General features: G+C 37.0%; 1 long non-coding RNA gene across 1 annotated transcript in view; it reads left to right on the top strand.

The window, feature by feature from the left end:
- Positions 1-21,969, top strand: part of LOC120878680 — a 25,072-nt gene extending 3,103 nt beyond the window's left edge. The window contains exon 2 of the long non-coding RNA XR_005724607.1: positions 21,871-21,969. This is a non-coding gene — a long non-coding RNA (uncharacterized LOC120878680). The remainder of the gene's footprint in view (positions 1-21,870) is intronic.
- The last annotated feature ends 1,454 nt before the right edge of the window (positions 21,970-23,423 follow it).

Below are 23,423 nucleotides of genomic sequence, written 5' to 3'. Positions count from 1 at the left end.
AAAAGAGACTCGTGTATCCCAATGTTCACTGAAGCACTGTTTATAATAGCTAGGACATGGAAGCAACCTAGATGTCCATCAGCAGATGAATGGATAAGAAATCTGTGGTACATATACACAATGGAATATTACTCAGGTATTAAAAAGAATGCAACTGAATCAGTTCTAATGAGGTGGATGAAACTGGAGCCTATTATACAGAGTGAAGTAAGTCAGAAAGAAAAACACCAATACAGTACATTAACACATATATATGAAATTTAGTAAGATGGTAATGATGATTATATGAGAGACAGCAAAAGAGACACAGATATGAAGAACAGACTTTTGGACTCTGGGAGAAAGTAAGAGTGAGATGATTTGAGATAATAGCATTGAAACATGTATATCACCATATGTGAAACAGATCACCAGTCCAAGTTCGATGCATGAAGCAGGGCACTCAAAGCCGGTTCACTGGGACAACACTGAGGGATGGAATGGGGAGGGTGGTGGGAGGGATGTTCAGAATGGGGGACACATGTGCAGCTATGGCTGATTCATGTCAATGTGTGGCAAAAACCACTACAATATTGTAGACTGGTTAGTATCCAATTAAAATAATTAATTTTTTTTTTTAGCACTGGATTAGTCAAGGACAGCTCTGCTCTCTGAAGTATAAAGCACACAAAATGCATGAGCCTGAGTTTTAGCTACCTATGGCAGCCCACTCCAGTACTCTTGCCTGGAAAATCCCATGGACGGAGGAGCCTGGTAGGCTGTAGTCCATGGGGTTGCTAAGAGTCGGACATGACTGAGTGACTTCCCTTTCACTTTTCACTTTCATGCATTGGAGAAGGAAATGGCAACCCAGTCCAGTGTTCTTGCCTGGAGAATCCCAGGGACGGGGGAGCCTGGTGGGCTGCCGTCTATGGGGTTGCACAGAGTCGGACACGACTGAAGTGACTTAGCAGTAGCAGGACCCATTGGAGATATCATAGTGAATGAATTTTCCAAACAATATTATATACAGAAAATAAATATATAACAACACATTATAATACATGAAAGAGTATATATCTGTGCTTAAATTTTCTGATTTAATTGTTTAATAAAGCTAAACGTCTGGTTAAAACACCAGTCTCCTCTTTCTTCTACATGTTTTCAAGCATCTTTTATCAAAGTAAGATAGGTGGATTTCCTTTTACAACAAGTAAGGAGATACTTACGCTCATTTATCCACATGAACTCTATATGTGGGGAAAGTACTTGGCACATCAGTTGGCTTTGGGGTAAAATTTCAGTGAGTCAATTCTGGTACAACAATTCTCTGCTGTAAAAGTTTATAATACTATTCTAGACACTTCTGTCTATCATCTTACATAGTAATAAATCAGCACCATGGTTTCCATAATTTATTCATTTTCCTATCCTAAGATAAGCATATTGAGACTGCAATATGCAAAGAAATATAAAAGGGTTTCCCATATAACCAAGCCAGATCTATGACCAGAATCAGAAGTTCAGAAAGATCTGCTTTAAACAAGCAAGAAACCTGGCTATAATTATATCAAGGAGAATGGCATTACTGTAAATCTTCAGCTTTGATGACATGAGGGAGACTACACCTTGATAAATGTTAGTTTGTCCTGTGTCATAATATCTTCTGAAGATAAATTTGGGGCTTGCTTTATGAATTCATATTTTCCTCCCAAGGGTTACAGTGTTGATAGAATTAAAAATATATTTTACTATTGTTTGAAATGCCAGTAGAAATTAGCCAAATAAATAAAACTAACAGATTTTTTATGTAGTTCAAGATTCAATGTAAAGTTTAAAAAAAATCTTTCCATGATGTTACTTTTTGAATATGGGCCAGATACTAATGATAATAGCTAAAATGTGGTGTCATTTTTTCATTTACATTCTTTGACATAAAGTATCTAATACATTTTATGATTCTACATACAGAATTTTTACCAGATAAATTTCAGGTGTACAGCATTAAGTTCAACATCTGTAAACATTTTTTTTAAGTGGGGCAAATGAACTAACTACACACACATCACAGATCTTTTATTTTATGCTTTTGCTTTACAAGGATCGTGATCCTGTTTTAGATGCATATTAAATATGAAATGTGAAATTCACTATTATGATCAAGGTGGGGGAAAATCATTCTTCACCATTTAAATTCTCATGCAATGAGAATGATCACCACAAATCTATTTACCATCCATTACCATACAACTGAACTTTGTAACACATTTCACATACCCTCAATCTCCCTTCCCCAGTGATAACCACTACCCTATTCTCTATATCAATGAGTTTGTTTTTATTTCTTTTTGTTTGTTTAGACTCTGCATTTGAGTGAAATCATCCATAGACTTTATAGAAAACTAACCAAGTTGATCACATGGACCAACAGCTTTGCCAAACTCAATTAAACAATGAGCCATGCTGTGTAGGGCCACCCAAGATGGACGGGTCATGGTGGAGAGTTCTGGAAGAACGTGGTCCACTGGAAAAGGGAATGACAAACAACTTCAGGATTCTAGCCTTGAGAACCCCATGAACAGTATGAAAAGGCAAAAAGTTATGACACTGAAAAATGAACTACCCAGGTCAGTAGGTGTCCAATATGCTACTGGAGAAGAGTTGGGAAATAATTCCAGAAAGAATGAAGAAACAGAGTCAAAGCAAAAGCATGCTTAGTTGTGGATATGACTGGTGATGGAAGTAAAGTGCAATGCTGCAAAGAACAATATTGCATAGGAACCTGGAATGTTAGGTCCATGAATCAAGCTAAATTGGAAGAGGTCGAAAAGAAGATGGCAAGGATGAACATCGACATTTTAGGAATCAGTAAACTAAAATGGACTGGAATGTGCAAATTTAATTCAAATGACCATTGTATCTATGACTGTGGGCAAGAATCCCTTAGAGGAAATGGAGTAGCTTTCATGGTCAACAAAAGAGCCTGAAATGGAGTACCTGGATGCATTGGCAAAATTGACAAAATGACCTCTGTTCGTTTTCAAGGCAAACCATTCAATATCACAATAATCTGAGTATATGCCCCACCACTAATGCCAAAGAAGCTGAAGTTGAACAGTTCTATGATGACATACAAGAACTTTTAGAATGAACACTAAAAAAAGATATCCTTTTCATCATAGGGGACTGGAATGCAAGTGTAAGGATGTCAAGAGATACATGGAGTAATAGACAAGTTTGGTCTTAGAGTACAAAATGAAGCAAGAAAAGGGCTAACAGAGTTTTGCCAACAGAATGTGCTGGTCATAGCAAACACCCTTTTCTAACAACACAAGAGACGAATCTTCACAGGGACATCACCAGATGGTCCCAAAACTAGATTGATTGCATTCTTTTCAGCTGAAAATGGAGAAACTCTATACAGTTAGCAAAAACAAGACCAGGAGATGACTGTAGCTCACATCGTGAACACCTTATTGCAAAATTCAGACTTTAATTGGTGAAAGTTTGGAAAACCACTACACCATTCAGGTATGATCTAAATCATATACTTTGGGATTATACAATAGAAGTGTCAAGTAGATTAAGGGATTAGATCTGATAGATTGCCTGAAGAACTATGGACAGAGGTTCATGACATTGTAAAGGAGGCAATGATTAAGACCACCACCCAAAAAAAATAAAGGCAAAAAGGCAAAATGGTCATCTGAGGAGGCCTCACAAATAGCAAGAAAAGAAGGGAAGCTAAAGACAAAGTAGAAAAGGAAAGATATACCCATCTGAATGCAAATTTGCAAGGAATAGCAAGGAGAGATAATAAAGCCTTCCTCAGTGATTAATGTAAAGAAATAGAGGAAAACAATACAATAGGGAAGACTAGAGATCTTTTCAAGGAAATTAGAGATACCAAGGGAACATTTAATGGAAATGTTAGCACAATAAAGGATAGAAATGGTATGTACCTAACAGAAACAGAAAATATTAAGAAGAGGTGACAAGAATACACAGAACTATGCAAAAAAGATCCAACTATCCAGATAACCATAATGGTTTGATCACCCACCTAGAGCCAGACATCCAGGAGTCCAAAGTCATGTGGGCCTTAGGAAACAGCACTATGAACAAAGCTAGTGGAGGTGACGGAATTAAAGCTAAGGTATTTCGCCTCCTAAAAGATGATTCTGTAAAACTGCTGCACTCAATATGCCAGCAAATTTGGAAAATTCAGCAGTGGTCACAGGACTGGAAAAGGTCAATTTTTGGTCCAATCCCAAAGAAAAGCAATGCCAAAGAATATTCAGACTACTGAACAATTGCACTCATCTCACATGATAGCAAAGTAATGCTCAAAATTTTCCTAGTCAGGCTTCAACTGTACATTAACTGAGAAGTTCCAGATGTTCAAGCTGGATTTTTAAAAGACAGAGGAACCAGAGATCAAATTGCCAACATCTGTTGGATCATACAAAAAGCAAGAGGGTTCCACAAAAACAGCTAGTTCTGCTCTATTGACTAGACCTAAGTCTTTGACTATCTGGGTCACCACAAACTGAAAAATTCTTAAAGAATGGAAATACCAGACCACCTGACCTGCTTCCTGAGAAATTTGTGCAGCTCAAGAAGCAACAGTTAGAATCAGACATGGAGTAATGGACTGGTTCCAAATTGGGAAAGGAGTATGTCAAGGCTGTATATTGTCACCCTAATTATTTAACTTATGTGAAGAGTACTCCATGTGAAATGCTGGGGTGAATGAAGTACAAGCTGGAATCAAGATTGCCATTAAAAATATCAATAACCTCAGATATGACAGAAAGTGAAGAGGAACTAAGGAACTTCTTGGAGAAATTGAAAGAGGAGAGTGAAAAAGCTGGCTTAAAACTCAATATTCAAAACATTAAGATCACAGAATATTGTCCCATCACTTCATACAAATGGATGGAGAAACAAAGGAAACAGTCAAAGACTATTTTCTTGGACTCCAAAATCATTGCAGATAGTGACTACAGGCATGAAATTAAAAGACACTTGCTTCTTGTAAGAACAGCTATGACAAATTGAAATAGCATTTTAAAAAGTAGAGACATTACTTTGCCCAAATGGTCCATCTAGTCAAAGCTATGATTTTTCCAGTAATCATGTATGGATGTGAGAGTTGGACCATAAAGAAAGCTGAGCACTGAAGAATGATGCATTTGAACTGTGGTATTGGAGGAGACTCCATTGTTGTGTTGGAGAGAATCCCTTGGACTGCAAGGAGATCAAACCAGTCAATCCTAAAGGATATCAGTCCTGAACATTCATTGGAAAGAATGATGCTGTAGCTGAAGCTCCAATACTTTGGCCACCTGATGGGGAGAACTGACTCATTGGAAAAGACCCTGATGCTGGGAAAGATTGAGGCAGGAGAAGAGGACAACAGAGGATGAGACAGTTGGATGTCATCACCGACTCAATGGACATAAATTTGAGTAAGCTCTGGGAGTTATTATGGACAAGAAGGCCTGGCATGTAGCTGTCCATGGGATGGCAAATAGTTGGACACAATCGAGTGACTGGACTAAACTGACCTATGGACTTATTTCACTTAGATAATACCCTGTAGGTCTATCTACATTGCTACAAATTCCAAGACTTCATTCTATATTATAGCTGATAATAAGTCAGAGTATATATGCACATTTTCTTTATCATTCATCTGTTGACTAATACTCAGGTTGCTTCTGTATCTTTGCTATTGTAAATAATGCTGCAATAAACAGAGTGGTGGATGTCTTTTTAAATTAGTGTTTTCATGTTCTTTGGACAAATACATCAAAGTGAAATAGTTAAGTTACATGGTAACACTATTCTTAAATTTTTGAGGAATAATCATACTAATTTTCATACTGGCTGCACCAATTTATATTCCCACCAGTAATGTAAGGAGATCACTTTTACTCCACATCCTCTGTAATATTTTTTACTCTTTGTATTTTTAATAGACATTTAACAGGTATTTGGTGGTTTCATACTGTGGTTTAAACAGCTTGGGGTTTTTTGCATAAGTTTTTAATATATTTTGGATGCTAAACTATTATTGTGTATGTGATTTTTAATTATCTTCACTTGTTCAGTTGATTGCATTTTGCTTTGATATTAGTGTCTTTAGCTGTTCAGCAGCTTTTTAGTTTGATACAATCTCAATTGTTTATTTTTGCTTTTGCATCCCTTTTGTTTGGAATCATATCCTCATAAACACACCTGCAACAAAAGTCAGTTAGATAACTGCCTATGTTTTCTTGAAGGAATTCTAAGGTTTCAGATCTTACATTCAAGTATAATTTTGAGTTAATTTTTATATATAATGTAGAATAGTAGTCTATCTTCATTATTTTGTCCAGTTTTCCCAGCATATATTAAACTTATATTAAATATCATCCTTTCTCCACTCTGTGTTTTTTTGTTCATTTGTTGCATACTAATTGTCCATGTGTGAGTATATTTCTGTGCTCTCAATTTCATCCCATTGAGCTATGTGTCTGATGTTGGTTCCACTACCATGCTATTTTGATTACCATAGCTTTGTAGTATAGTTTTAACCCTGGGAGCTTGATACATTCAGATTTGACCTTATTTCTCAAGATTGCTTTTATAATTTGTGTCCTCTTTGGTTCCATACAAATTTTGGAATTATGTGTTTTAGTTCTGTGACATATGCCATTGGAATTTTGCATTGAATCTATGGATTGTTTGCATAATACAGACATTATAATAATACTAATTATTTCAGACCTTGATAATGGAATATTTTTTTCATTTTTTGGTATAACCTTCAATTTTGTTCATCAGTGTCTTGCAGTTTTTAATGTACAAGTTTTTGATCTTCTTCGTTAAATTTGTACCTATGTATTTTATTCTTTTTAATGCAATTGTATGTGAGAATTTTTCCCTTCATTTCTTTTTTAGACAGTTTTTTATTAATGTATAAAAATGCAACAGATTGTTATAAATCAATTTGTATTTTTCAATTTTACTGTATTTATTAGTTCTAAACTTTTTGTGTAGTCTTTGAGTATTTCTATATATAGTATGGCATTATCTTTAAAGAGTGACAGTTTACATCTGCCATTTTTAAAAATCAATTTATTTACTTATTTAGACTGTGCTAGGTGTTCGTCAGTGTGTGTGCTTTTCTCTATTTGCAGTGTGTGGGATTCTCACCATTGTGGGTTCTATTATTGCAGATCAATGGCTCTAGGACACACAGGGTTCAGTAGCTGTGGTATGTGGACTCAGTAGTTGCTTTGTCTTAGCTCTAGAGGACAGGCTCAATAGCTTTGGTGCATGAACTTTGCTCCATGGCATGATGGATCTTCCTGGGCCAGGAATTGAACCCAGATCTCTTGTATTGGCAGGAAAATCCTTTACCATGATTTACCACTTCTGGTAAGCCCTACATCTTCCTTTCTGATTTAGATGCCTTTTTATTTATTTTTCTGGGCTAATAGCTGTGGCTAAGACTCCTAATACTATGTTGAATAAAAATGGGAAGAGTGAGCATCCTCATCTTGGTCCTGATCTTAGAGAAAATCTTTCAACTTTTCACTACTGAGTAGGATATTAGTTTGAGTTTGTCATACAGAACTTTTGTTGTTGTTGTTAAGGTACGTCCATTCTCTCTATACCTAATTTACTGAAATTTTCTTATTAAAAACTTGCTGAATGCTGTTCAATGCTTTTTCTGCACCTATTGAAATGATCTTATGAGTATTATCTCATATTTTGTTAATATCATGTGTCACATTGATTGATTTTTGAATGTAGAGGAATCCTTGCATCCCTGGAATAACGTATTATTGGATTCAATTTGCAAGTATTTGTTGAAGATGGTTCCATCTATGTTCTTCAAAAATATTGGTCAATAAATTTCTTTTTTTTATTGTCTCCTTGCCTAGTTTGAGTATCAAGATAATTCTGGCTAAATAAAATGTTTTTGGAAGGTTTCCCTCCTTTTGAGGTTTTTTTTTTTGGGGGGGGGAATAATTTAAGAAAGATAGATATTAAGTCTTTCTTGAATGTTTGCTAGAATTCACCAGTGAAGTTGTTTGGTCCTTTTTCTGTGTTGGGAGTTTCTGATTACTGTTTCCACAACCTTATTAGTAATTTGTCCATTCAGATATTATAGTCCTCTTGGTTTAGTTTTGAAAAATTGTATGTTTCTAGAAATGTATCTGTTTCTTCTAAATTTCCCTGCTTATTAGCACATAATTTTTTGTAGCTTATTAGAATCTTTTGTACTGGAGAAGGAAATGGCAACCCACTCCAGTACTTGTGCCTGGAAACTCCATGGAGGGAGGAGCCTGGTAGGCTGCAGTCCACGGGGTCTCGAAGAGTCTGACGGGACTGAGCAACTTCACTTTCACTTTCCACTTTCATGCGTTGGAGAAGGAAATGGCAACCCACTCCAGTGTTCTTGCCTAGAGAATCCCAGGGACGGGGAAGCCTGGTGGGCTGTCGTCTGTGGGGTCGGAAAGAGTCAGACACGACTGAAGCGACTTAGCAGCAGCAGCAGCAGGATCTTTTGTATTTCTGAGATATCGATTGTCACTTCTCTTTGATTTCTGATTTTAAATATGTGAAATTATTTTTTTCTAAAAATAGGGGTGGAAACACCTAGGTAATGGTGTTTTGTTTCCCCATCCTCCCCCCCCAAAAAAAGCTTTGTTTCTTTGATCATTCTTAATTGATTTTTAAGTCTCCATTCCATTTATTTCCACTCAGATCTTTAATATTTCCTTCCTCTGTGAATTTTTACTCTTCTAGTTCTTTTAGGTCTAAAGATAGATATTTATTTGAGATTTTTCTTGTTTCTTGAGGTTTGCCTCTATTGGTGTAAAATTTCCTCCAGAACTGCTTTTGATGTATAACACTGATTATCATATATTGTATTTCTAATCTCATTTGGCTTTAGGCATTTTTTAAATTTCTTCTTTGATTTCTTTGACCCATTGTTATTCATAATTTTATTAAAGAATGTTGCAAGTTCTTTAATCTCTACATTTTGTAGGCGTTGTTTTTGTAATTTTCATTTTTCTTTACCTTTGGTTGATTTCTAGTTTGGTACCATTGTTTACAGAGAAGATACTTGATATAAGTTAAATATTTTTAATTTATTAAAACTTGCACTGTGACCTAACAAATTATCTATCTTGGAGAATGTCTCATAGAACTTGAAAAGGATGTATATTCTGCTCCTTTTGGATGGAATGTTTGTAAATAGCTATAAATTCTATCTGGTTTCATATATCATTTAAGACTGAATTTTCCTTGTTTATCATCTGTCTAGATGAGCTATGCATTAATGTACTTGGGTTGTTGAATTACTCTATTATTATTCTGTTGCCTTCAATTTCTCCTTTTAAATTATTTTATATTTATTTTATATGCCTTTACAGTTGAATGTGTATTTATTTATAAATTTTATACTGTCTTGCTGAATTGATATCATTATGTATTTATGTATACCTTTATCATTATTTATGTATCGTTATTTATTGACCTTTGTCTTTTATTAAAATATTTGTTTTAAAGTCCATTTTATTTGATATGAGTGTAGCTACTCCAGCTTTCTTTTCTATTTCCACTTACACAGACTATGTATTTTCATTACTTCACACACATTTGGTTTCTTTGTGTCCCTACCTTTGAAGTAATCTTTTGTAGCTACCATATATATGTTTTTGTTGTTGTTGTTTATTCAGCCACTGTCTTTTGATTGTTGAATTTAGTTCATTTACATTTAAAATAGTTCATAGCTATGTATGTGTTGCCATTTTGGTAATTGTTTTCTTTTATGATTTTTTTTTTTTTTTTTTGCTTCCTCTTAGTTTCTTTCTCTGCTCTCTCTCCTCTCCTGCGTTTAGGTAGTTTTCTTTAGTTTTATGTTTAGATTTCTTTCTCATTTTATTTTATGTATTTACTGTAAGTTTCTTCTGTATGGAAGAAATATTTCTCACAGAACATTTTACATATAAAATATTCAGATCTAATTTCCTGTAAATAGTCTAAGTTGATAGCAACTTGAATTTAAATGAATCTTAAAGATTTATTTTTTACTCCTTCTCCAACATTATGCTTGTTTATAGGTCATGGAGTCACTATTTGTGTTGTATATTTACCTTCTCTGATGGGATTTTCTTACTTTCATACTTTCTATCTTATTAATTAAAGTCATTTCTTTTCAGTTCAAATAATCCTTACCTACCCCCTCCCTCTTGTATATTGATTTACTGGAGGTAAACTCCTTAGCTTTTACTAATCAGGGAAGCTCTTACTCTCACTTTCAACTTTGAATGGTGACCTTGCTGGGTAGAGAATTATTGGTTGGAAGTTTTTTTTTTTTTTTTTTTTCATTTATTTTATGGTTTTGGCTTTATTTTTATTTTTTCCAGAACTTTATATATGTCATGTTACTGCTTTATAGCCTATAAGTCTTTTGCTTAAACAATTTACTATAGCTCTATGTGGTTTCCCTTGTATATAACAGTTGTTTTCCTCTTGCTGTTTTTAGGATTCTCTCTTTTTTTTTTTTCCTAAACTTTGACCATTTTAATTGCAATGGGTCTTTCTGTGGGTCTGTTTTGATACATTTTACTCTAAGATCTCTAAAAGTCCTTTACATAGAAGTCTGTTTCCTCCCCAGATTAGGTAAGTTTTCAGCCACTATTTCTTCAAAAAAGTTTTATGGCCTTTCTCTCTTCTTCTTTCTTCTGGGACCCATACAATGTGAATGTTAATCTACTTGACATTGTCCCAAAGGCGCCTTTCGGACTGTCACTTTTTAATTTTTTTTTTTTTCCCTGCTCTATTGAGGTGAGTTCCATTGCTTTGTCTTCAAATTCACTTGTTCTTTCTTCTAGATCATCTAATATGCTGTTGAACCTCTTTAATTAGTTTTAAGTTTAGTTAAAACTTCTGATGGGTATTTTGAAAATATTTTTATATTTCTGTTGAAGCCCTCATTATAAATATCCATTCTTCTCCCAAATTTGATAAGCATCTTTTTCTGAGATTTTTTTTATTGTCCTGTTGATTGGAAAATATACCTCTATCTCATGATTTTGCCTTTTTCTCTGTGTTTGCTTCTATCAATGTAGTATGTAAATCAGTTATCGCTCCACATTGTGAAGAGATGATCTTGTGTAACAGATGTCCTATGTGGTCAAAAGCACAATCCCACTTGATCACACAAGCCAGGCACTCAGCAGTGTCCTACACGTCACTTCCACGTGCTTGTCTCTTGTGGAAAAACCAGGAATGCTGCTGTGGCATGTGGGATGGCAGCACCTGCCCTTGGAATGACTGTGGTGCCTAACTACAACATCATCTATGTGCTGGCGGGCCCAGTCATCATGGGGTCAGCTGTGAGACCAAACAGAAACTCAGAAGAGGGCCAGACTCTTGGCTAACAAGTTAGATGGAGATTTCCAAAATGGTACCAGGCAGCACAGGCACTAAAATGTAGCATGAGATTACAAAAATGGCTCATAACTGTGTCTCACTCACCAAAGTGTGTCCTAATTGGTTCTTGCTCTCTGACATTTGCTTCAAGATAAGTAAGTGGATTTCTTTCACCTATGATACATGCACTATTAAATCTGGTGTTTTGTGCTAGTTTGGGGTTGATCAAGGCTGAGAACAACCCCATTAGAGAAGGTTTTCCATTCCCTATAGTTCTATAATTTTCCTAGTCATATTCCCCGATAATTTTCAAAGCCAGGTGTTTCAGGGTCTTGTCACCATGCAACATCTAAGGGATGGATGCCGCATGTGGAGCTCAAATTCCTCAATTTTCAGAGAATATAAGTATTTTTCATCCTTTCCAAATATGGATACATTTTTCAAACAACACAAAGGATGACTCTAAATATGGACATCACCAGATGGTCAGTATCAAAATCAGATTGATTATGTTCTTTGTAGCTAAAGATGGAGAAGCTAAATACAGTCAGTAAAAACAGGACCTGTAGCTGACAGTAGCTCAGATCATCAGCTGCATATTGCAAAATTCAGGTTTAAATCAAAGAAAGTAGGGAAAATCACTAAGTCATCCAAGTATGACCTAAATAAAATCCCTTATGATTATACAATGGAGGAGATGAATAGATTCAAGGGATTAGATCTGGTAGACAGAGTACATGAAGAACTATGGATGGAGGTTTGTAACATTGTACAGGAGGCAGTGACCAAATCCTCAAGAAAAAGGAGGCTATCCAAGATGGTGGAGAAATAGGGTGGGGAGACCACTTTCTCCCCCATAAATGCATCAAAAGATCATTTCACTGTTAAGCAACTTCCACAAAACAATTTCTGGATGCTGGTGGAGGACACCAGGCACCCAGAAAATCAGCCCAAATTCTTCAAAAGGAGGTAGGACAAAATACAACAGACAAAAACAGAGACAAAATATTTAGGTATGGAGACCCATCTTTTAGAACTAAAACCCAAAAAAGTTGTCCTTTTCATTATAGGGGACTGGAATTCAAAATAGGAAGTCAAGAAACACCTGGAGTAATAGGCAAATTTGGCCTTGGAATGTGGAATAAAGCAGGGCAAAGACTAATAGAGTTTTGCCAAGAAAATGCACTGGTCATACCAAACACCCTCTTCCAACAACACAAGAGAAGACTCTACACATGGACATCACCAGATGGTCAACACCGAAATCAGATTGATTATATTCTTTGCAGCCAAAGATGGAGAAGCTATATACAGTCAACAAAAACAAGACCAGGAGCTGACAGTGGACAGATCATGAACTCCTTATTACCAAATTCACACTTAAATTGAAGAAAGTAGGGAAAACCGCTAGACCATTCAGGTATGACCTAAATCAAATCCCTTATGATTATACAGTGGAAGTGAGAAATAGATTTAAGGGCCTAGATCTGATAGATAGAGTGCCTGATAAACTATGGAATGAGGTTCGTGACATTGTACAGGACACAGGGATGAAGACCATCCCCATGGAAAAGAAATGCAAAAAAGCAAAATGGCTGTCTGGGGAGGCCTTACAAATAGCTGTGAAAAGAAGAGAGGTGAAAAGCAAAGGAGAAAAAGAAAGATATAAGCATCTGAATGCAGAGTTCCAAAGAATAGCAATAAGAGATAAGAAAGACTTCCTCAGTGACCAATGCAAAGAAATAGTGGAAAACAACAAAATGGGAAAGGATAGAGATCTCTTCAAGAAAATTAGAGATACCAAGGGAACATTTCATGCAAAGATGGGCTCGATAAAGGACAGAAATGGTCTGGACCTAACAGAAGCAGAAGATATTAAGAAGAGGTGGCAAGAGTACACAGAAGAACTGTACAAAAAAGATCTTCATCACCCAGATAATCATGATGATGTGATCACTCATCTAGAGCCAGACATCTTGGAATGTGAAGTCAAGTGGGCCTTAGAAAACATCACTATGAACAAAGCTAGTGGGGGTGATGGAATTCCAGTGGAGCTGTTTCAAATCCTGAAAGATGATGCTGTGAAAGTGCTATACTCAATATGCCAGCACATTTGGAAAACTCAGCATTGGCCACAGGACTGGAAAAGGTCAGTTTTCATTCCAGTTCCAAAGAAAGGCAATGCCAAAGAATGCTCAAACTACTGCACAATTGTGCTCATCTCACACTCTAGTAAAATAATGCTCAAAATTCTCCAAGCCAGACTTCAGCAATACGTGAACCGTGAACTCCCTGATGTTCAAGCTGGTTTTAGCAAAGGCAGAGAAACCAGATATGAAATTGCCAACATCTGCTGGATCATGGAAAAAGCAAGAGAGTTCCAGAAAAACATATTTTTCTGCTTTATTGACTATACCAAAGCCTTTGACTGTGTGGATCACAATCAACTGTGGAAAATTCTGAGAGAGATGGGAATGCCAGACCACCTGACCTTCCTCCTGAGAAATCTGTATGCAGGTCAGGAAGCAACAGTTAGAACTGGACATGGAACAACAGACTGGTTCCAAATAGGAAAAGGAGTATGTCAAGGCTGTATATTGTCACCCTGCTGATTTAACTTATATTCAATGTACATCATGAGAAACGCTGGGCTGGAGGAAACACAAGCTGTAATCAAGATTGCTGGGAGAAATATCAATAACCTCAGATATGCAGATGACACCACCCTTATGGCAGAAAGTGAAAAGGAGCTAAAACGCCTCTTGATGAAAGTGAAAGAGGAGAGTGAAAAAGTTGGGTTAAAGCTCAACATTCAGAAAACGAAATTCATGGCCTCCAGTCCCATCACTTCATGGGAAATAGATGGGGAAACAGTAGAAACAGTGTCAGACTTTATTTTGGGGGGCTCCAAAATCACTGCAGATGGTGACTGCAGCCATGAAATTAAAAGACGCTTACTCCTTGGAAGAAAAGTTATGACCAACCTAGATAGTATATTCAAAAGCAGAGACATTACGTTGCCAACTAAGGTCTGCCTAGCCAAGGCTATGGTTTTTCCTGTGGTCATGTATGGATGTGAGAGTTGGACTGTGAAGAAGGTTGAGTGCTGAAGAATTGATGCTTTTGAACTGTGGTGTTGGAGAAGACTCTTGAGGGTCCCTTGGACTGCAAGGAGATCCAACCAGTCCATTCTGAAGGAGATCAGCCCTGGGATTTCTTTGGAAGGAATGATGCTAAAGCTGAAATTCCAGTACTTTGGCCACCTCATGCAAAGAGTTGACTCATTGGAAAAGACCCTGATGCTGGGAGAGATTGGAGGCAGGAGAAGGGGACGACCCAGGATGAGATGGCTGAATGGCATCACTTACTCGATGGACATGAGTCTGAGTAAACTCTGGGAGATGGTGATGGACAGGGAGGCCTGGCGTGCTGCGATTCATGGGGTTGCAAACAGTCGGACACGACTGAGTGGCTGAACTGGACTGAACTGAACTGAACCCATCTTGGGGTCGTGAAGGAGGAGAAGTTTCTACACAGTAGAGAAACCTCTCACAGGCTTGTCTGTGGGTAGTTATGAAATCTCAGAGAGCAACATAACTGGGAGAAATCACACACACACACACACACACACAAACACACACACAGAATACACATCTAACCACAACTAAAAGCAGAGACGGATAAGTGGCACAGATGCTCCAGTCTGCCAGCAGCGAGTGGGGGTTGGCAGGGAGGTGTAAGCTGCATCATCATCATTGGTCCTTAAGGTGAGGACCAGGCCTGAATGTCCTGAGGTTAATCTGAGGGAGCTAATGTGAGATAGTAAACCAAACCATGGGATCGCCAAAGAAAGAGAGAGAGAGAGAGAGGAAAAAAAAAAAAGACATTTGTGTGAAAGACTTTAATACCACATGGTGACCCCTGGTGCACTCACAGAACAAAGGATTGAGTGAATATCACTGGAGAGAAAGCCAACTGCTATATAGGTCCCTCTCTCCCTGGAGGCAGAGGGGCAAGTATGTTGCAGCCAAAGCCAGAAGGCAAGGGGGTGCTGCAGTCTCGGCCCCAGGCACCTCATCTTCCACCAAACTGTGAGCAAGCTCCCAGTTGCTAAGCACATCTTCCTGGGATCCTGGAAGACAGACATCTGGCAGGAGTTTCACAGCCTGAGATCAGCTCCCCAGAGGAGACACACAGCACACCTGAGACTGTGCCCTCATGGTTCACCCAGGAAACTGATCAGCCAGGACCAGAGAGGTGCATAAGATGCATGGCCCACCTGGGACAGTGTGTTCACCAAGCACCCAGTTGCCTGAGCTATTCAGACCTGGGAAGTGCACAAAATGAACACCCCATCTGGGTCTGTGCCCCTGAGAAGCACCCAAGAACCTGAGTGACTTATACCTGGGAAGTGCACAAAGTGCAGGACTCACCTGGGACAGTGCCCCAGCAGAGCACTCTAGAGCTTGAGCAGTGTGGACCTGGGAAGTACACACCACCTTGGGCTGTGGCAAATCGAATGTGGTTGTCCCACTGAGACCACTCCCCACACATGCCAGTGTTATTTGTTGGCAGTGTCCCTCCCTCCCCACAAGATAACTGAAAAAGTGAGCCTAAAAAAGTGGTCACCTTTGCACCCTTGTGTCAGGGTGAAAACTAGACACTAAAGAGACTTTCAAACAGAGGAAACCAAAATAAACAAAGAAGAGGGAACTGCTCTGCAAGTGACAAAAGTAACTGATTAAAACCTTGCAGTTAATGCTGAGACAGTGCATTTGAGGGGCACGTACAGACCTTAAGAAAATATACAAGCCAGAACAGGGACTCTCTGACACTGAACTGACCCAGCAATGCCCACAACAGTTCCAGAGAAATTATTAGATATATTTTCACTACTATCACATTTTAGTTGTTTTGAAAAAAATTTAGTTCTTTATTATTCCTTTAACTTTCATTTTTATAGACTACTATTACCTTTTAAAAAAACCCCTATTTTTAAAAAACAAATTCCATATATATTTCTTTAATTTTTTCAATTGAAATCATTTTGCATTTTTGTATTATGCATTTTTGAGAGTCTAACCTCTATTCTAGATTTTTAATCTTTGTTTTTTTATATTTGTTATCAATTTTGCACATTTAAGAATCTAATCTTCAGTATCCATTTTCACTTAGGGATTTGATTACTGCCTGATTGCCCTCTCTCCTTTGACTCTGCCTATTCTCCTCCAGGTAACCTCTATCTCCTTCCTCCTCCTTCTTCTCTTCTCTAGATAACTCTGTGTATCTCTCTGCGTGTTCTGATCTGTGGAAAGCACCCAGGGATCTGCTTACTGGCTAAATTGCTCTTTCCCCTTTTGATGCCCCCCCCCATTTCTCCTCTTTCCACAATGGGTTTCCCGTGTGGCTCAACTGGTAAAGAATCAGCCTGCAAAGCAGGAGACCTGGGTTTGATCCCTGGGTTAGGAAGATCCCCTGGAGAAGGAAAAGACTACTCACTTCAGAATACTTCAGTATTTTGGCCTGGAAATCCCATGGACTGTACAGTTCATGGGGTTGCAAAGATTCAGACATGACTGAGAAACTTTCACTTCACTTTCTCCTCCTGGTCACCTCTAACTCTATCCTACCTCTTATCTTCTTTACATAACTCTGTGGATCTCTTTGGGTGTTCCTGGCTGTGGAAAATTGCTTCATCGTTATCTTAGGGATTTTATCTTTTGTGCTGTGTGAATGGAGACGTCTTGAGGCTCCTGTAAGAGGAGGACCAAAAGTCAGAGGCAGGAGGCTTAATTCCAGAACTTTAGAACATCAGAGAACTCCTGACTCCATGGAACATTAATAAACAAGAGCTCACCCTAAAGTCTGCATACCTACACTGAAATCAAGTTCCATGCAAGAGCAAACATGGCCCAGTGCAATATACACCATGCTAACTCTCAGGCAAAACAGGAAAATAACCCTGAACATTAAAAGACGGGCTACTCAAAGCCATGTCAAATTCATAGATACCCCGAACCTCATTACTGGACACTTCATTGCACTTCAGAGAGAAGAGATCCAGTTCCACCCACTGGAACACAGACACAAGCTCCCTCAACAAGGAAACCCTGACAAGACACTGGTCCAACCACACCCACAGGGAACATACTTGACAATTAAGAGGGACAAGGAACTTTCAGTCTGCAGAAAGGGCAACCCAATCCCAGCAAACTAAACAAAATAAAAATGCAAAGAACTATTCAGCAGGTGAAGAAACACGGTAAAAATCCACCAAACCAAACAAAAGAGGAAGAGATAGGGAGTCTACCTAAAAAAGAATTCAGAATAATGATAGCAAAGATGATCCAAAGTCTTGAAAAAAAAAAAAAAAAAACGAGTTACAGATAAACAGATTAGAGATAAGGATTGAGAAAATGTAAGAAATGTTTAACAAGAATCTAGAAGAAATAAAGAAGAGTGAATCAGTAATGAATAGTGCAAAAACCAAGATCAAAAGCACTCTGAGGGGAACCAACAGTAGAATAACTGAGGCAAAAGAGAGGATAAGTGAGGCAGAAGATAGAATGGTGGAAATAAATAAAACAAAGAGGAAAAAAGAAATTTTTAAAAATGAGGACAACTTCAAAGACTTCTTGGACAATGTTAAATGCCCTAACATTTGAATCACAGGTATCCCAGAAGAAGAAGAAAAAAAGAAAGATCATGAGAAAATACGTAGGAGATAATAGTTGAAATCCCTCCTAAAATGGGGAAGGAAATAGCCTCCCAAGCCCAAGAAACCCAGAGAGTTCCAGAGAGGATAAACCCAAGGTGAAACACCCCAAGACACATATAAATCAAACTTAGAAAATCAAACACAATGAGACAATATTAAAAGCAGCAAGGGAAAAGCAATAAATGACACAAAAGGGGATGCCCATAAGGATAACAGTTGATCTTTCAATAGAAACTCTTCAGACCAGAGGGAATGGCAGCACATACTTAGGGTAATGAAAAAGAAACACCTACAAACAATCTTACTCTATCCAGCAAGGATGTAATTCAGATATGAAACTGAAATCAAAAGCTTTACAGACAAGCAAAAGCTGAATTAATTCAGCACCACCAAATCAGCTCTTGAAAAATGCTAAAGGATCTTCTCTAGACAGGAAACACAGAAAAGGTGTTTAAAAGTGAACTCAAAACAGCAAAGTATATGGTAATGAGATCTTACTTATCAATAATTACATTAAATGTAAATGGGTTAATGCTCCAACCAAAAGACAAAAACAGACCAATGGACACAAAAACAAGACTCCTATATATGTTGTCTACAAGAGACTCATCTCAAACCACAGGACACATACAGACTAAAATTGAGGGGTGGAAAAATGCTATTTCATGCAAAAGTGAAAGTGAAAGTGAAGTCACTCAGTCGTGTCCGACTCTTTGTGACCCCATAGACTGTAGCCTACCAGGCTTTTCTGTCCATGGGATTTTCCAGGCAATAGTACTGAAGTGGATTGCCATTTCCTTCTCCAGGGTATCTTCCTGACCCAGGGATCAAACCCAGGTCTCCCGCATTGTAGACAGACGCTTTACCGTTCATGCAAACCAGAGACCAAAAGAAAGCAGGAATGCCAATAATCATATCAGATAAAATATATTTTGAAATAAAGACTGTGATAAGAGACAAAGAAGGACTCTACATAATGATCAAAGTATATCCAAGAAGAAGATATAACAATTATAAATATATAAGTACCCAAAATAGGAGCATCTCAATATGTAAAGCAAAATGCTAACAAGAATAAAAGCAGAAATAACAGTAATACAATAACAGTGGGAGACTTTAGTACTCCACTCACATCTATGGATAGATCAACAAAACAGAAAATTAGCAAGGAACCACAAGGTTTAAATGATACAGTGGACCAGTTAGACCTAATTGATATGTATAGTGCATTTCACCCAAAATCAGTAGATGTCACCTTTTTCTCAACTGCACATGGAAATTTCTTCAGGATAGATCGCATCCTGTGCAATAAATCTAGCCTTGGTAAATTTTTTAAAAAGTCAAATCACTTCAGCCATCTTTTCTGATCACATGTGGTAAGGGAATACAGGGAAACATCTATTAAAATTGCATGTATATTGAGGCTAGACAACATGCTTCTGAATAACCAACAGATTATGGAAGAAATCAAAATATGTATAAAAGCAAATGAAAATGAAAACATTTAACAACACAAAACCTATGGGATTCAGAAAAAGCACTGCTAAGAGGGAGACTCACAGTGATACAAACCTACCTAAAGAAACTAGAGAAACATCAAATAAACAACCTCAGTTTACACTTAAAGCAACTAGAGAAAAATAAAGAAGAACCCTAAAGATAATTGAAGGAAAGAAATCATAAAAATCAGAGCAGAAATAAATGAAGGAGAAACAAAGAAGACTATAGAAAAATTAACAAAATTGAAAGTCGATTCTTTGAGAAGATATATAAAATAGACAAACCATTAGTCAGACTCACCAAAAAAAATAAAAAGGGTGGGGGGAAATCGGGTCAACAAAATTAGAAATGAAAATGTATGAATCACAATAGACAACACAGAAATGCAAAAGATCATAAGAGGCTACTATGAGCAATAATATGCTAATAAAATGGACAACTTCGAAGAAATGAACAAATTCTTAGAAAATTATAACCTTCCGAAATGGAACCAGGAAGAAATAGAAAATCTTAGGAGATCCAACACAAGTCTGGAAATCAAAACTGTAATCAAAAATCTTCCAACACTCAAAAGCTCAGGACCAAATGGCTTCACAGTTTAATTCTACCAAGATTTTAGAAAAGAGCTAACATCTATCTTACTCAAACTCTTACAGAAAATTGAAGAAGAAGATAAACTCCCAAAACCGTTCTAGGAGGCTACCATCACCCTAATACCAAAACCAGACAAAGATGCCACAATAAAAGGAAAACTACAGGCCAATATCACTGATGAACATACATGCAACAATCCTCAACAAACTTCTATCAAACGGAATCCAACAAAATAATGATAAAATCATACATCATGACCAAGTGGGCTTTATCCCAGGGATGCAAGGATTCTTCAATATTTGCAAATTAGTCAATGTGATACACTATAATAACAAAATGTGAAATAAAAACCATACAATTATCTCAATAGATGCAGAGAAAACCTTTAACAAAATCAACACCAATTTATGATAAAATCTCTCCAGTAAGCCGACATAGAAGGAACATACCTCAACATAATAAAAACCATATATGAGAAAAAAACACAGAAAATATTATCCTCAATGGCAAGATATTGAAAGCATTTCCCTAAATTCAGGAGCAAGACAAGGGTGCCTACTCTCATCACTACTATTCAACATAGTTTTGGAAGTCTAGCCACAACAATCAGAGAAGAAAAAGAAATAAAAGGAATCCAAATTGGAAAAGAAGAAGAAAAACTCACCTTTTGTAGATAACATGACCCTCTATATAGAAAATCCTAAAGATACCACCAGGATATTGCTAGAGCTAATCAATGAACACAGTAAATTTGCAGGATATAAAATTAATACACATAAATCCCTGGCATGCCTATTCACTAACAATGAAAGAGAAATAGAAATTAAGGAAACAATCCCATTCACCTTTGAAATGAAAAGAGTAAAATATTTAGGAATAAATTTACCTAAAGAAACAAAAGACCTATATATAGAAAACTATAAAGCACTGTTGAAAGAAATCAGTGACACAAATAGATGGAGAAATATACCACGTTCGTGGGTTGGAAGAATAAATATGGTGAAAATTAGTATACTACCCAAAGTAACTTATGGATTCAGCACAGTAGCTATCAAGCAAAAAATGGTATTTTTCACAGAACTAGAACAAATAATCTGACAATTTGCATGGAAACACAAAAATCCTCGAATAGCCAAAGTCATCTTGAGAAAAAAGAATGGAACTGGGGGGATCAACCAGACTGACTTCAGACTATACTACAAGGCTACAGTCTTCAAGAGAGTATGGCAATGTCACAAAGACAGCAATATTGATCAATGAAACAGAATAGAAAGCCCAGAGATAAATCCAGACACCTGTGGAAACTTTATCTTTGACAAAGGAAGCAAAAATATACAATGGAGAAAGACAATCTCTTTAACAAGTGGTGCTGGGAAAACTGGTCAACCAGCTGTAAAAGAATGAAACTATAACACTTTCTAACACCATACACAAAAATATGCTCAAAATGGATTAAATATATAAATGTAAGACCAGAAACCATAAAACTCTTAGAGAAAAAACATAGGCAGGACCCCCTCTGCCATAAATCACAGCCAGATCCTCTATGATCCACTTCCCAGAGTAATGGAAATAAAAACAAAAATTAAAAAATTAAACTGGTCCCAAAATTTGGGGGGACCAGTTAAACTTAAAAGCATTTGCACAATGAAGGAACCTATATGCAAGGTGAAAAGGTAGCCTTCAGAATGTGAGAAAATAATAGCAAACAAAACACTTGACAAAGAATTAATCTCCAAACTATACAAGCAGCCCATGCAGCTCAATACCAGAAAAACGGACAACCCAATCAAAAAGTGGGCCAAATAACTAAAGACTCTCGAAATAAGACATAAGATGGCTAATAAGCACATGAAAAGATGTTCAACATCTCTCATTATTAAACAAGTGCAAATCAAAACCATAATGAAGTATCATCTCACATTGGTTAGAATGGCCACCATCAAAAAGTCTACAAACAGTAAATGATGGAAAGGGTGTGGAGAGAAGGGCACCCTCTTACACTGTTGGTGAGAATGCAAACTAGTACAGCCATTGAGGAGAACAATGTGGAGAGTTCATAAAAACTTGAAATAGAACTGTCATATGACCAAGCAATCCCACTTCTGGGCATACACACTAATGAAACCAGAATTGGAAGAGACACATGTACCCCAATGTTCATTGCAGCACTGTTTATAATAGCTAGGACATGGAAGCAACCTAGATGTGTATCAGCAGATGAATGGATAAGGAAATTGTGGTACATATACACAATGGGATACTACTCAGCTATAAAAAGGAATGCATTTGAGTCATTTCTAATGAAGTAAATGAAACCAGAGCCTATTTTATACAGTGAAGTAGTTCAGAAAGAGAAACACCAATAAAGTGTATATATATATATATATATATATATATATATATATATATATATATATGTAATTTAGAAAGACTGTAATAATGATCCTGTATGCAACACAGCAAAAGAGACACAGATGTAAAGAACAGACTTTGGGACTATGTGGGAGAAGGCAATGGTGGAATGGTTTCAGAGTGTAGTATTGAAACATATATTACCATATGTAAAATGGGTGACCAGTGAAAATTCAATGCATGAAGTAGGGCACTCAAAGCCAGTGCTCTCTGACAGCCCAGAGGGATTGGGTGAGGAGGGAGGTGAAAGGGGGATTCAGGATTGGGGGGACACATGTGCACCTGTGGCTGATTCATGTCAATATATGGCAAAAACTACCACAATATTGTAAAGCAATTAGCTTCCAATTAAATTAATCAATTAAAATAGAAAAGAGAGAGAAAGCAATGTAAGAAGGCAGAAGAGTTGTCTGAAGAGGATTTACAAATATCTGAGAAAAGAAGATAAGTAAAAGGCAAGGGAGAAAGAGAAAGATATACTCAACTAAATTCAGAGTCCCAGAGAATAGCAAGGATAGATTAGAAAGCCATTTTGAACAATGCAAAGAAATAAAGGAAAAATAGAACAGAAAAGGCTAGATATCTGTTCAAGAAAATTGGAAATATCAGAGAAATATTTCATATAAGGATGGGCACAATAAGGGACAGAAATGTTAAAGACCTAACAGAAGCAGAAGAAATTAAGAAGAGGTGGCAAGAATACACCAAAAAGCTATACAAAAAAATCCAATAACCCAGATAACTACAATGGTGTGGTCACTCACCTAGGGCTGAA

The sequence above is a fragment of the Oryx dammah genome, unplaced genomic scaffold (assembly GCF_014754425.2).
Source record: "Oryx dammah isolate SB20612 unplaced genomic scaffold, SCBI_Odam_1.1 HiC_scaffold_19, whole genome shotgun sequence".
Classification (NCBI taxonomy): domain Eukaryota; kingdom Metazoa; phylum Chordata; class Mammalia; order Artiodactyla; family Bovidae; genus Oryx; species Oryx dammah.
Note: the sequence above shows the minus strand (reverse complement) of the source record. Positions and strands in the feature narration are given on the sequence as shown.